The sequence below is a fragment of the Suricata suricatta genome, chromosome 12 (genome assembly GCF_006229205.1).
Source record: "Suricata suricatta isolate VVHF042 chromosome 12, meerkat_22Aug2017_6uvM2_HiC, whole genome shotgun sequence".
Lineage (NCBI taxonomy): Eukaryota > Metazoa > Chordata > Mammalia > Carnivora > Herpestidae > Suricata > Suricata suricatta.
In genome coordinates this window covers 41284526-41297120 of record NC_043711.1, presented here as the reverse complement: position 1 = coordinate 41297120, position 12595 = coordinate 41284526, and the positions used below count along the sequence as shown (strand labels likewise).

Sequence of the window (12595 nt, the reverse complement as noted above, 5' to 3'; positions counted from 1 at the left end):
GACGAGAGAGGATGGTTATTGTGTAGGATGACTTTCACTATCATTAATGGAATCACTGCCATGTCTTGGCTCAGTGGAATCTTTTCCTCCATGGGGGCCATTGTATACACTTGCATGGATGTTGACTACAGTACCATATTAATAAACTCTTGTTGTATACTGTATTTAATGTAACTGGCAATGAGGCAGCAGAGGAAAGGAGCAAAGAATGAAGCAAAGCCTTCCTTAGCTTACTCTTGTATAGAAAAGCAAAGAACTGTCCATGGGTGCTTTGAAGTGACAAAAAGAACACTAGTGCCAGTTGTGGGCACCTTCCATCGTTTTGAAAAATCACTGATTTCTGCCAGACACCGTGGCCTGAGACCAAGCTTTCAAGCATGGAAGACAATCACCCATAATCCTGTAGTGAGAGAGAGAAAGAAGAGACATTGACTCATTTGTGATCGTGTGACATTCGGTGTCACATATTACTCACTTTGCAAGATATCACTCATTTATCAAGTCAAAATTTATTAGAAATGCTTGCTTGTCTTGCTGAATATTCACAGAACAAGTTACTTGCAGTCCAAGGTTTTATTGTGTATATATTAAATGCTATATATGATAAATTCCCTAATAAGAGAAACTTTTAATTTTGTCACAGTACATAAGAGAAGTACTCAACCATAATTACAAAGCCAGAGAAAGCTTCCAGAGGATGTTTGTCTAAGCACAAATTTCAAGCTGGCTACAGAGAAAGGAAGAAGAAGCAGATACAAAGATAATAAGGCAAGATTGCCAGGCTTCTCCAGCTAACCCACACTATGGCTGTAATGTAGATGTAGACTGCAGAGATGGATGGGAGTTGAATTAAACCCTTCTTTCCTGGTTCTGTAAAATTATTAAAGATAGGTGGAAAATTGTTGAGTAGTATGCTCACATTTGCATTCTGATGTACATCTGGTGAGCTAGAATGCTGAGAATGAACTAGAGGGAATTGGGCTGCTCAGATACTGGACTTGCCTTACGCTGCTATATAGCTTTCTTGTGGAATCTTCTGTTGGTGACCTATTGTTCCAGATTCTTTCTTCAAGCAGGTATCATGCTGGCAAGCCTTCTGTGTTATGGTAAGAAACCAAGAACCAGGTGATATTTTCCCCTGAAATCATCTGCTTGCTTTTGAAAACTTTAAACTGTCTTTTTATTTGGGCATATTAGAAAAATTGTGAAGAGCAAATAATAAAAATATTTTTAGAAAATTCAAAGGATATTTCATTACATATTTGTAGGTAGATAAAAATTGGCACTGAGAGGCCAACCTGATTGTTACACCTGAAGGAAATGATTGACTGTAAAGGCAAATCTGAGCCTTTTTCTTAGCAACAGCAATTAACCTAGAAGAGTCTTGCCTTAGATCTGTTTTAATACAACAGAACTCGTGGGCATATAAATATACACACATATAATTACACTCCCTGTCTGCCCTTGTGCACCTGCACTGCTTACTTGCAAATGCATGACGTATTTCTGGAGGTTATTTTCAATTAGAATGCAGCTTAATATTGTGTTCACCAAATAACAGTATTTGAAGTATGTCTACTTTTTCCAGTCTGGCACAGTAAAGCACTTAAAAAGAGGTGAAGCTTTATTTCAATCTTTTTTCTTTTACAGAGTAAATTATTTTGTGTTGACAGCTGGGCCCTGGGTATTATATATGTATGTGTATATGCTATATATGAATTATATAAGACTTACATATTTTACTCTGGCTATTTAACATTGCTTGGAAAGGTAGCTTCTAATGTCCAAACTGAAGGCTGTGGAGTTTTTAATCAGGGGCTATTGCAGATGTGATGGAAGATCAAGTGTTAAAATCAATGGGACAAAGCCATCTGTTAAGGTTTAGGCATTTGGACCAAAGAATGGCCTCCATAGAGGCCATGTTAATATCAGAAACACAGAAACAATACATTTATTGTCTGTTTTTCCCCTTAGCTTCTATTACCATGCTCATCATGGTTATCAGACTCATTTCTCAAATGGGTGAATTTAAGAGAAAGCAGGATCCTTCAAGAGAAATGGATGCCAGGTCTTAGAAGTGATACAAGTCTACATTAAAATCTGGTGCCTATCCATTGACATCACCCCCAGCCCCCCTTGAGATCTTACTCTGTTGAGCTCAGAACACTGTTAAAGGGCATGCAAATATATATTTCTGGTTGGTAAAATTTTGTCTTCCTTGCACTCAGCTAGAGACTTGGATGATGATTTCATTGTATTTATGCACGTTATTCTTTTCCATTTATCAAGGTTGCTGTTTCCCAAGGAGTTTTTCTGTTTCCCTCTAGTGGAGTTTCCACAAGGCAACCTGAGATACAATCTGAGCCTGAAATGTGATGCTCGGAAAAGTCAGATAAAAGCTTATGCATATTTACAGTTACATAAACATGAGTACCGGGAGGACATATTTCATCAAGTTTTTTGCTACACTTGAAAATACTGTCCTGAAACTCACAGCTGGGATGTAGTTAGGGAGGAATTGAAAGGCAATAAAATAAAAACTTGAACTATGTGGGCATGGACATTAATAGAAACCATGGAATTGAGTTTCCTTAAGGTAACTTCAACTATTTAGATTTTTCTTTCATCCTTTGCCACATCTCTGAGTCAGCCTTAGCCTCCAAATTTGTCACTAATTAGAATTTTTCTAAAAACTCCTTTTGTAGATAACAAAAGATACCTCTTCCTTTCCACAGGTAACTGGCATTGCAGTTTCTTGTACCAACAGCATGCCCAGACTGCTAATTTAAGGAGAGAGTTTGATATCATGAAAAAATGTATATAGCATCACAGCGATTCCCATTTTCATATTTTTTCCTGTCTTTACATAAATCTTACATTTTACTGCAAAGAGCTCACAGTGATAGTCAATGAGAAATAAAGGAAAAACCCACATGCTATATAGAAGGAGTACAGACTTGTGGCATTTTTTTAATAATTAAGAAACACAAGGTAAGCCTAGTTCTTTTCCTACCTTAATTTGACTATTAAGCAGTCTAATATTAATCAAATCGCCACAAAATAACAACATTGACTATATAAATTGCAGCCTGGATATAAAGACGTAATTTTTTTGACATAGTTTTTCCTCCAACCTTTGTGTCTTCTGTGAGCAAACTTTTATGATCTCTGAACTACTTTCAGAGATAACACAGCAAATCATAAATTTAACATCTACACGGGTATGATGTATGCATACTTCTTTCTTGGAGGATAGCTCTACTGTTGTAACAATAAAAAAATACATTTTTTTTCTAAAATTTGATTCTTAGGCTAAGACATGATTGATACAGAGGGGGCTTTATTTTGAATGATTATAAACTTAGGGAAAAGTTACGAAAAGTGGTACAGAGTTCCTGTATGCCCTTCACTCTAGTTCTTTTAATATGACCATCTTATATACCATCATATAGTGACCAAAACCAGGAACCTGACCCTGGTATAATAAGGTTCATTAAACAAGAGACCTTCTCTGATGTTTCCCTTTTTCTAAAATGTCCTGTTTCTATTCCATGATCTAACCCAGAATTCCACATAGTTTATAGTATTCGCTTCTTCTCAGTGTCCTTCAGCTTCTTAGTCTTTTATGATTTTGACTCTTTTGAAGACTTCACAATCTTACTAAGTTGTCTGACATTTTCTCACAAATAAAATGAGTTTAGGTGTTCTTGGCAAAGAAACGACAGAAGGATACTGTGGCCTCTCAGCCACTTGCAAAGGGTGCATTTGGCCATTATGACTTATCAGTGGTGATATTAACTTTGATCACTTGGTTAAGAGGAGTAAGCTGAGTTTCTCCACTGTAAAATTATTCTCCCCCCTACCAGCATTAGCTTTAGATAATGATGTATGTTTTTTCTCATACTTAAATATTCTGTAGTCACCATACTCTTTTATTGTCCAGTTTCCCTTCCTATAAACCATTATGTGGGAACCTAACTTTGATTCCATCCACTGTACTAAGAATTTATACACCGTCCTTTGGGGATTCTCAGATAAAAACCACTTTATAGTTGGAAATGATCACTCTATTCCATTTTAAATAAGAACATAAATAGAATGGCTAAAAGTAAATTGGCAGCGTGTGCTCATTTCACACCCAGAACTACAGGACATCTGTTATATATGTGACAGGCCAGACCTGAAATGTGGTTTTCTCAGAACCCACTAGTGTTTGCCTAGTTCGACCTAAGTCAACTAATTAAACAAAGAACACATTGATCACTTGCTACCTGTTTTGGTTATGAAACTAACTGGAGGGATAACTGCCCTTTGGTGAGGGTTATATAAAACCTTTTGAAAATGGTCACATTCACAATTTCTGTTGCTGATAAAAGAGCTAAAAAAAAATCCCCTGGCTGCTAATGGTTCTGGACCTGTATGCTATAATTCAGTCATTAGTTTGCATCTGATGATTAAGTGACCCCACTGATGCAGAGAAAGACAGCCTTTGCAAAGGTGTTTGCCAACTTTAAACTTTCTTTTTCTGTTGAGTGTCTGTGCAGTTTACACTGACATGATACACTGAGAAGAAATTGGCCACATACAGGTCCAGAAGAAAGCAAGAGAAGGAATACCAAAGAAATAAGTCTCTTGCGTTCCTCTCCAAGATTCCATTTCTTCTTTGACAAATGGGAGTTATTATATACCTACCTTTTCAAGTTATTGTGAGAAGTAGATAATCTATATAAAATCCTGGATAGTAACTGACATGTAGTATGATCTTGAGGAAAAGCAGCTTGTCATTTTATCACTCTAACATTTTTCATGCCTGAGGTGTGGATTTTGATGCAAAAGACAAGAAAATGCAGGTGATTGCTTGCTGAAATAGTTTTGTTTAATATGCAGGGACTGCTAATAAAATATTCTATAAAAAATAGAAATTCAAAAGAGTTTTTCAAATGATGAAGAAACATCCTATAATCTGCATGCTGTCCCTGAGTAAAGGACGATGATATTGAGGTATACTTTGCAGGTAAGTAATCTTTTCTTCAAGAAAATGAGTTCATGGATAAATAAAAGGAAAATACACTAGAATGCAAGATCTATGATGATGGGACTTTGTCAACTATATTATGACAGTGTCTCCATTTTATAGCTGAAAAATTGAAGGGTTAGAAATAACTTTTACAAAACATTTCAGGTATTGGATATAAAAACCTGAGATTTGAACTTTGGTCTGATTCCAAAGACTGTATATACTCTTGACTTATACTGGTGAACATTCCTGTCTGTCTGCTGTTCTAACAACCTTAGAGTAATGTGTTACTTACTGCCCTGTAGAATAAAATAAACTTCATAAGGTTAAATTGTGTCTGTCTTATTCATTGTTGTATCATAGGGTATGTCAGTTACTAGAAGTTTAATTAATAATGTGTGAATGAGAGAGACAGTGTAAAAGATTTTAGCCCCTTTATTTTTTTAGCTTATCATAATTTTCACATTTATTTTAGCAATCTTATTTCTGCTTCTGATTAGGTAGATACAGACTCACTTTCAAGCTACCAAATATCTGATTTGGCTGTCCAAGCAATCGGCGATCTGTGCATAATGATGAATATACTAGTAAGCGTTACTAACCCACTAAGTGCATCCAAGTAAAAGATCTGAAAGTCATACGGTTCTTGCCACTTTAAATCTGACACCTAATATATTAGGTATTAGAGTGTTTTGTGCTTCCCTTTAGCTCTTCTTTAGTTTAGGTGATTAAAAAAATGCCTGTTGCTGTCTGTGTATGCAGCATGCTTCATTAACAGTGATTTATTTGGGAGTTTAGCAGAATTGGCACTCTGCAGCACACCAGTGGGCAGAAGGAAAACAAATGTGAGATGGTTGCTAAAAAACCTATCCTGCTATGATGGTAGGAGTCTTAACAAAGTTTGCAAATTTGACTTCCCAACACCCAGAAAGCAAGACTGAGACTGAGGTCTCTTGGCAGTTTCATTTCCCCCAGTCTTCCTCCAAATGCTCTCCTCTACTGCCTAGGAACGAATGTGGTGGAATCATAGGTTTTCCCCGTTGGTACAGTTGCTTCCTTCATCCCTTGCCTTCTGAAGCCAGAAGCATCCACTGCTTGGTCATCTTTTCCCAACAAATTGACCTACTCAAAACCTATGCTCAACTTTTTCTAAGAAACTCCAATTACAATGATTTTCTCTTATATTCCGTTCAATGGCCCTGTATCATCCCCATCACTTTACCAAAGAGAAAAGTGAGACCAACAGAGGTTAAATGACTTGCCTGAGGTCAACAGCTAAATAGTAGAACTGGGATCTGAACCTCGCTTGTTTAATTCTGAAACCAACGTTTTCAACCACCATAGGGGAGGCAAAGAAATTTTTAATTTTACTTGCAAACCATATTGGTTTTGTTGTGTCTACTTGAAATGTTATGTTGAAAAGATTCTGGGACTGCCCTTGGGCTAAACAGGAAAGAGTGCCATACTCAATTAGTCTTTCTTTCCATAGGAATGGGAAGCAGGAGTAGAGCTGCCATGTATTTCCCTGTCTTCAGCAATGACCTAGTTTTGTTCTTGTTGTTAATGTAATGAGAGTATACAAATATGGGAATGACATTGTAAGGGAGGGATGAAGTATCTGAGAAGCAGATACTCTAAATAAGAGGAAAACAGTGTATATTTTTTATAGGCTATAATTGCCTGTTATTCTAATAAGCCTGCATTGTAGCTATTTTGGAGAATTTCAACATAGTGCTTAAATATATATATTCTGAGCTCAAACTATCAGGGTTCATTACAAGGGTGATGTAAATATTCTATATCTTGATGGTAGTGGTATGTGTATAAATTTTTGAAATCTCATCAAACCTTACACTAAAAATAATGCACATCAGTATCTGCAGAAAACTTGGGGGTAACACAGTTCACGTGCAGTTCCTATTACTTTTCAGCTCTAACAAAGGACAATTTATTTAACCCTTAAAATGAAAATAATATTGTCCAATTTAAAGAGTTCTTTTATTTATTTTTTTAAGTGTTTGTTTATTTTGAGAGAGAACAAGCAGTAGAGGGATACAGAGAGGGAGAGAGAGAGAATCCCAACAGGTTCCACACTTAGCATAGAGCCCAAAGTGAGGCTCGACGTCACAAACCGTGAGATTGTGACCTGAGCTGAAATCAAGAGTCAGTAACTTAAGCACTGAACCACCGGGTACCTCTAGAGGGTTCTTTTAAAGGTGATATCAGTTAATATTTATAAGAGGCTACTATATAGGCGTAGTTGAGTACTCTGTAGGTGACATCTATTGGTTATTATTTTTTGGTAATATATCCTACCATCACATTGCCTTCACCATTGTTTAATAGTTTTATCACATATACTTTTATGTTGCTTATTAACTACACATGTTATTCTGGAAACTAACAAATATATAAAATACATATATTTTATCAATGTATATTGTACAATTATATGGATATATAATTACAGTTTTGAATACATAGTTTTCATGCTACAAGACAGGTACTATTTCCATTTATTTTTCAACTGAATTATAAAAGTGTTCAGTATTTTTATGTTGTAAATAAATATTTATTAAAATTGATGGACTATAAGATGTGTTTGAACATATTGAAAGTATTAGATGCGTTAGAATGTTTAGGGAATATGTGTGATAGGTACTTGGAAATCTAAGCAAATAAAGAAGAAATTATTAACTAAAAAATCTCAAGTAATACAAAAAGAAAATAAAAGCAGTATACTCTGGGGCTTAGTTGAAAAATTATTAACCAAATTAAGTGATATAACTACATTCAGACAACATTGCAACCAGGTATGTATGCGTCTGTTTATCCACCTGTGTCTGTCATTAGGAGTGATTGTACAAGAGAGCCGAATTACCGTCATGCATAGAACAGTGCTACATCAAGCCCCCAAATCAAGAAAGAGTATTTTAAGCATTTGTGTTAAATCAGTATTAAGATATATATGTATATACCAGAAAAATTACTTGTTTTCCCTGGGAAGTAGTTCCCTCCAGGGAGTAGAAATAAGTATTTAAGCTATGGTTATGTATTACTCTAATAAAAGTAAAGATTAAATAAAATTTGAACAGTAGCATAATAAGTGATTATTTGGTGGAGGCTAAGAACAGTGAGTGTGCATTTGTGACTCAGGATTAAATTTCCAATAATAGCACCATACATAGAATTTAATTTTGTATGTTTGTTTTTGGTTTAAGTGTAACTTTATTTTTATTAGTGTTATATTAATTTTAGGTGTACAATATAGTGATTCAACACTTCCTCACATCACCTGGTACTCATCACAACTGCATTCTCCGTCACCTGTTTAATCCAAGCCCCCCACTTTCTGGTAACCATCAGTTCTTCATAATTAAGAGTCTGTTTCTTGATACCTCTCTCTTTTTCTCTCTTTTTCCCCTTTGCCCTTTTGTTTTGTTTCTTGAAATCCAAATATTGGTGAAATCATATGGTATTAGCACTTATGTAACTGACTTATTTTGTTTGACATTATACTCTCTTGCTTCATCCATGTTGTTGCGAATGACAAGAGTTCATTATTTTTATGGCAGGATAATGTATCTGCCACATCTTCTTTACTCATTCACCAATCAGTGGGCACTTGGGTTGCTTCCATATCTTGGCTATTGTAAAAAGTGCTGCTATAAAATAGGGATGCATGTATCTCTTTGAATTAGCATGTTTGTATTCTTTGGGAAAATACCCAGTAGTGCAATTTCTGGATTGCAGGGTAGTTCTATTTTTAACTTTTTGAGAAATCCCTGTACTGTTTTCCACAGTGGATATACCAGTTTGCATTCCCATCAACAGTACGAGTATTCCTTTTTCTCCACATCCTCACCAACATCTGTTGTTTCATGTGTTTTTGATTTTAGCCATTTTAGCGAGGTGAGGTGATACCTCATTGTAATTTTGATTTGTATTTCCCTGATGGTAAGTGATAATGAACATCGTCTGATGTGTCTTGGCCATCTGAATGTCTTCTTAGGAGAAAAGTCTTTTCAAGTCTTCTGCCAGTTTATAATTGGATTCAGTGTTTTTTAGTGCTTGCGTGTATGTTTTTTCTATATTTTGGATACTAACCCTTTATTGGATATGTCGTTTGGCTATATCTTCTCCCATTCTGTAGGTTGCCGTTTAGTTTTGTTGATTGTTTCCTACACTGCAGACACTTTTTACTTTGATGTTGCCCTAATAGTTTATTTTTACTTTTGTTTTCTTTGTCTCAGGAGACACATCTAGAAAATAAGTTGCTCTGGTTGTTGTCAAAGAGGATCCTTTGTTCTCTTCTAAGATTTTTATGGTTGTAGGTCTCACATTTAGGTCTTTAATCCATTTTGAATTTTTTTTGTACGTATGTATGTATGGTATAAGAAAGTGGTCCGGTTTTCGGGCACCTGGGTGGCTTGGTCAGTTAAGTGTCTGACTTTCAATTTCGGCTCAGGTAATGATCTTAATGTTTGTGAGATCAAGCCCCATGTCAGACTCTGCACTGGTGGTGCGGAGCCTGCTTGGGATTCTCTCACTCCTTCTTTCTTCCCTGATCATGCTCCCTCTCTCAAAATTAGTAACAGAAACATTAAGAAAAAAAGTGGTTCAGTTTCATTTTTCACATATCCAGTTTTCCCAGCATCATTTGTTGAAGAGACTGATCTTATCCCATTGGATGTTCCTCACTATTTGTTGAAGATTAATTGACCATATAATTGTGGGTTTATTTCTGTGGTTTCTATTCTGTCCTGTTGATCTATGTGTCTACTTTTATGCCAATACCGTACTCTTTTGATTACTACAGTTTTGTAAGATAAACTGAAGTCCAGAATTGTGATGTCTCTAGCTTTGCTTTTCTTTTTCAAGATTGCTTTGGTTATTTGGAGCCTTTTGTGGTTCCATAAATTTTAGAGTCGCTTGCTCTTTTTCTGTGCAAAATGCTGTCGGTATTTTGATAGAAAATGCCTTAAATGTGTCTGTGCATTGCTTTGGCTAGTATAGACATTTTAACAATAATTGTTCTTCCATTCCCTGAGCATGGGATATCTTTCCATTTCTTTGTGTCATCTTCAGTTTCTTTCATCAGTGTTTTATAGTTTTCAGAGTGCAGGTCTTTTACCTTTTTGGTTAGGCTCACTCCTAAGTATCTTATTATTTTTGAGCACCACACATAGAATGTAAAAGCATATCTCATATAACTTTGCTGAATTGAAACAGTGTAATTTAAGAAATAGTGCAATGCCTCAAATAGATTTGATGATGAAAAAGCCATGGTGAATACCATTCATTTTACTGATTATCTTTCTCATAGACAACTGTTCTCAGATATGATGGTGCAAACCAGGCCTTCAAGGCTTCAAGATTCCTTACAAACAATCTAGTTCACCTTCCTCTTTTATTGGTGGAGAAATTTGCCAAGCAGTTAAATATAACACTGAGCCAGTAACCTAGTTATGCTGAATCTTAATCCGGGGATCTTTTAAAATACTGCACTGTAATTATTGAGATTACTTCCTTTTGTTTTGTTTTTTTTTAATTGTTTTGTAATGTAATTATTGTATATTTGGTTAGAATTGCCACAAGTGGCAAGATACTGTGTTGTCCAAAAACACCTTTAAAAATGAACAGGCAACACATGTTTTCTCACTATTCCTAAAGGAGATTTGTTGCAGTGTCCCCAGAAGGAGGGAAAGCATCAGGGACATAGAAATGGAAATGTGTCTTTTCTAGAACAAAGAGTAAAAAGGTGATACAGGGAGAAAAGTTAGTAAGCTAATTTGATTGAGTGATGCAGGAATTTTCACTCTCCAAGAAGAACCTGTAGGCCAGATACCACAACCATAGGATTATGCATTATATGTTATTACTCATTTGACATATATACTAACTTGCACAGTCAGTAATCTTTTCTACCTGCTGAGTTGTTGTGCCCTTGTGGGTAGAGACCTTGACCTTGACTCTTTTCATTATGTACATTACTATTTGAATAATGGGCTCTCAGTAAATATTTGTTGACTGATTGAACATTAAGATTTAACTGTATGTCATTTTCCCTTGAAATGATTGTCAGATTGGTTTCAAAGAAGCTAGATTTCTCTCTTGCTTTCAGTTTTGTTCATTGCTTTCCTGCCATTTGTGATTGACTGCACCCCTCATTAGCTAATTGTAGAGTTAAAAAAGTGCTTACTATACAAGTGGGAAATGTGGATTATCCTTTTTAAAATTCCTGCCTTAAGAATGGCTCCACTCTAAATAATAATTAGTTAGAAAACAAATATTCATGTTGCTCTTACAGTTGGAGGGAAAGGAGCTTACTCATATTTGTGCTGTTGCAAGAAGTTTGTGAATTAACACTAGCAATATATAGCCTTCTAACTAAATCTCAGCGCAGAAACTTTACATTATGAATGTTACACAGATTCTGCACTCTTACTTACTGGCATCTGGCTTCATTTCTGCAAGACAGCATGAAAAGCAGAGTTAGAAAAGAATCACTATCAGAGCTTTATGTCATGCTTTAAAAGAAACATAGCTTTATTTACATTTCTGTCACTGATAGAAAAGAGCATAGGACTTAAAGTATGAAGACATAGATTTGAGTGCTGGCTGTATTGATTTCTAGACATTTGGCCTTGGACAAGTTCCACAACCTCACAATCTAATTGCCAAGGGTATAATTTTATAGAAGATAGTGATGCTTGACCTTCAGGGTCCTTATAAAGACTAAAATAAGAATGGAATATAAAAGCCCATGAGATGTCCACAAAGATATTAGTTACATTGGTTCCTTCATTTACATATCAAATACCGACTGCCTAGTCTGTGCCATGCATTGTCCATGTGTTACTCTCCTGTTTTTTAAATTTTTTTTAATGTTTATTTTTTTATTGAGAGAGAGAATGCAAACAGGGAAGGGGCAGAGAGAGAAGGAGACACAGAATCTGAAGCAGGCTCCAGGCTCTGAGCTGTCAGCACAGAGCCCAATGTGGGGCCTGAACTCGCAAACTGTGAGATCATGACCTGAGCCGAAGATGGATGTTTGCCAAATCAGCCACGCAGGCACCCTCCACGTGTGTCTTAAATATCAGTGAATAAAGCAATGATTCCCTACCTTCATAAAGTTTAAATATCATTTGTGGGGAGGATTTTAATCTCCACCTAAGTAATAATAGCTAATAGTCACTTTCAAAACATAGGTCAGTTGACCTGTACGGAATGCTAGAGACATGCTGGTCAGAGTGGCTAAAGTGAACAAATCAAGATACTACAGATGCTGGCGAGGATGTGGAGAAACAGGCACTGTCCTACTCTGCAGTGGGAATGTAAACTGGTACAGCCACTCTGGAAAACAGTGTGGAAGTTCCTCAAAAATCCATCAGTAGAACTCCCCTATGACCCAGCAATGGCACTGCTGGGGATTTACACAGGGGATACAGAAATACTGATGCATAGGATCACAGGTACCCCAATGTTCATAGCAGCACTTTCAACAATAGCCAAATCATGGAAAGAGCCTAAATGTCCATCAACTGAGGAAAGGATCAAGAGGATGTGGTTTATCTA

The 12595-nt window shown here is 36.1% G+C and overlaps 1 protein-coding gene across 1 annotated transcript in view; it reads left to right on the top strand.

The window, feature by feature from the left end:
• The first annotated feature begins 4949 nt into the window (after positions 1-4949).
• The window catches only part of CNTN4 (contactin 4), a 474897-nt gene continuing 467251 nt past the window's right edge, over positions 4950-12595 (top strand). The window contains exon 1 of the mRNA XM_029918576.1: positions 4950-5014. The gene's annotated coding sequence lies outside the window, so the exon portion shown is untranslated. The remainder of the gene's footprint in view (positions 5015-12595) is intronic.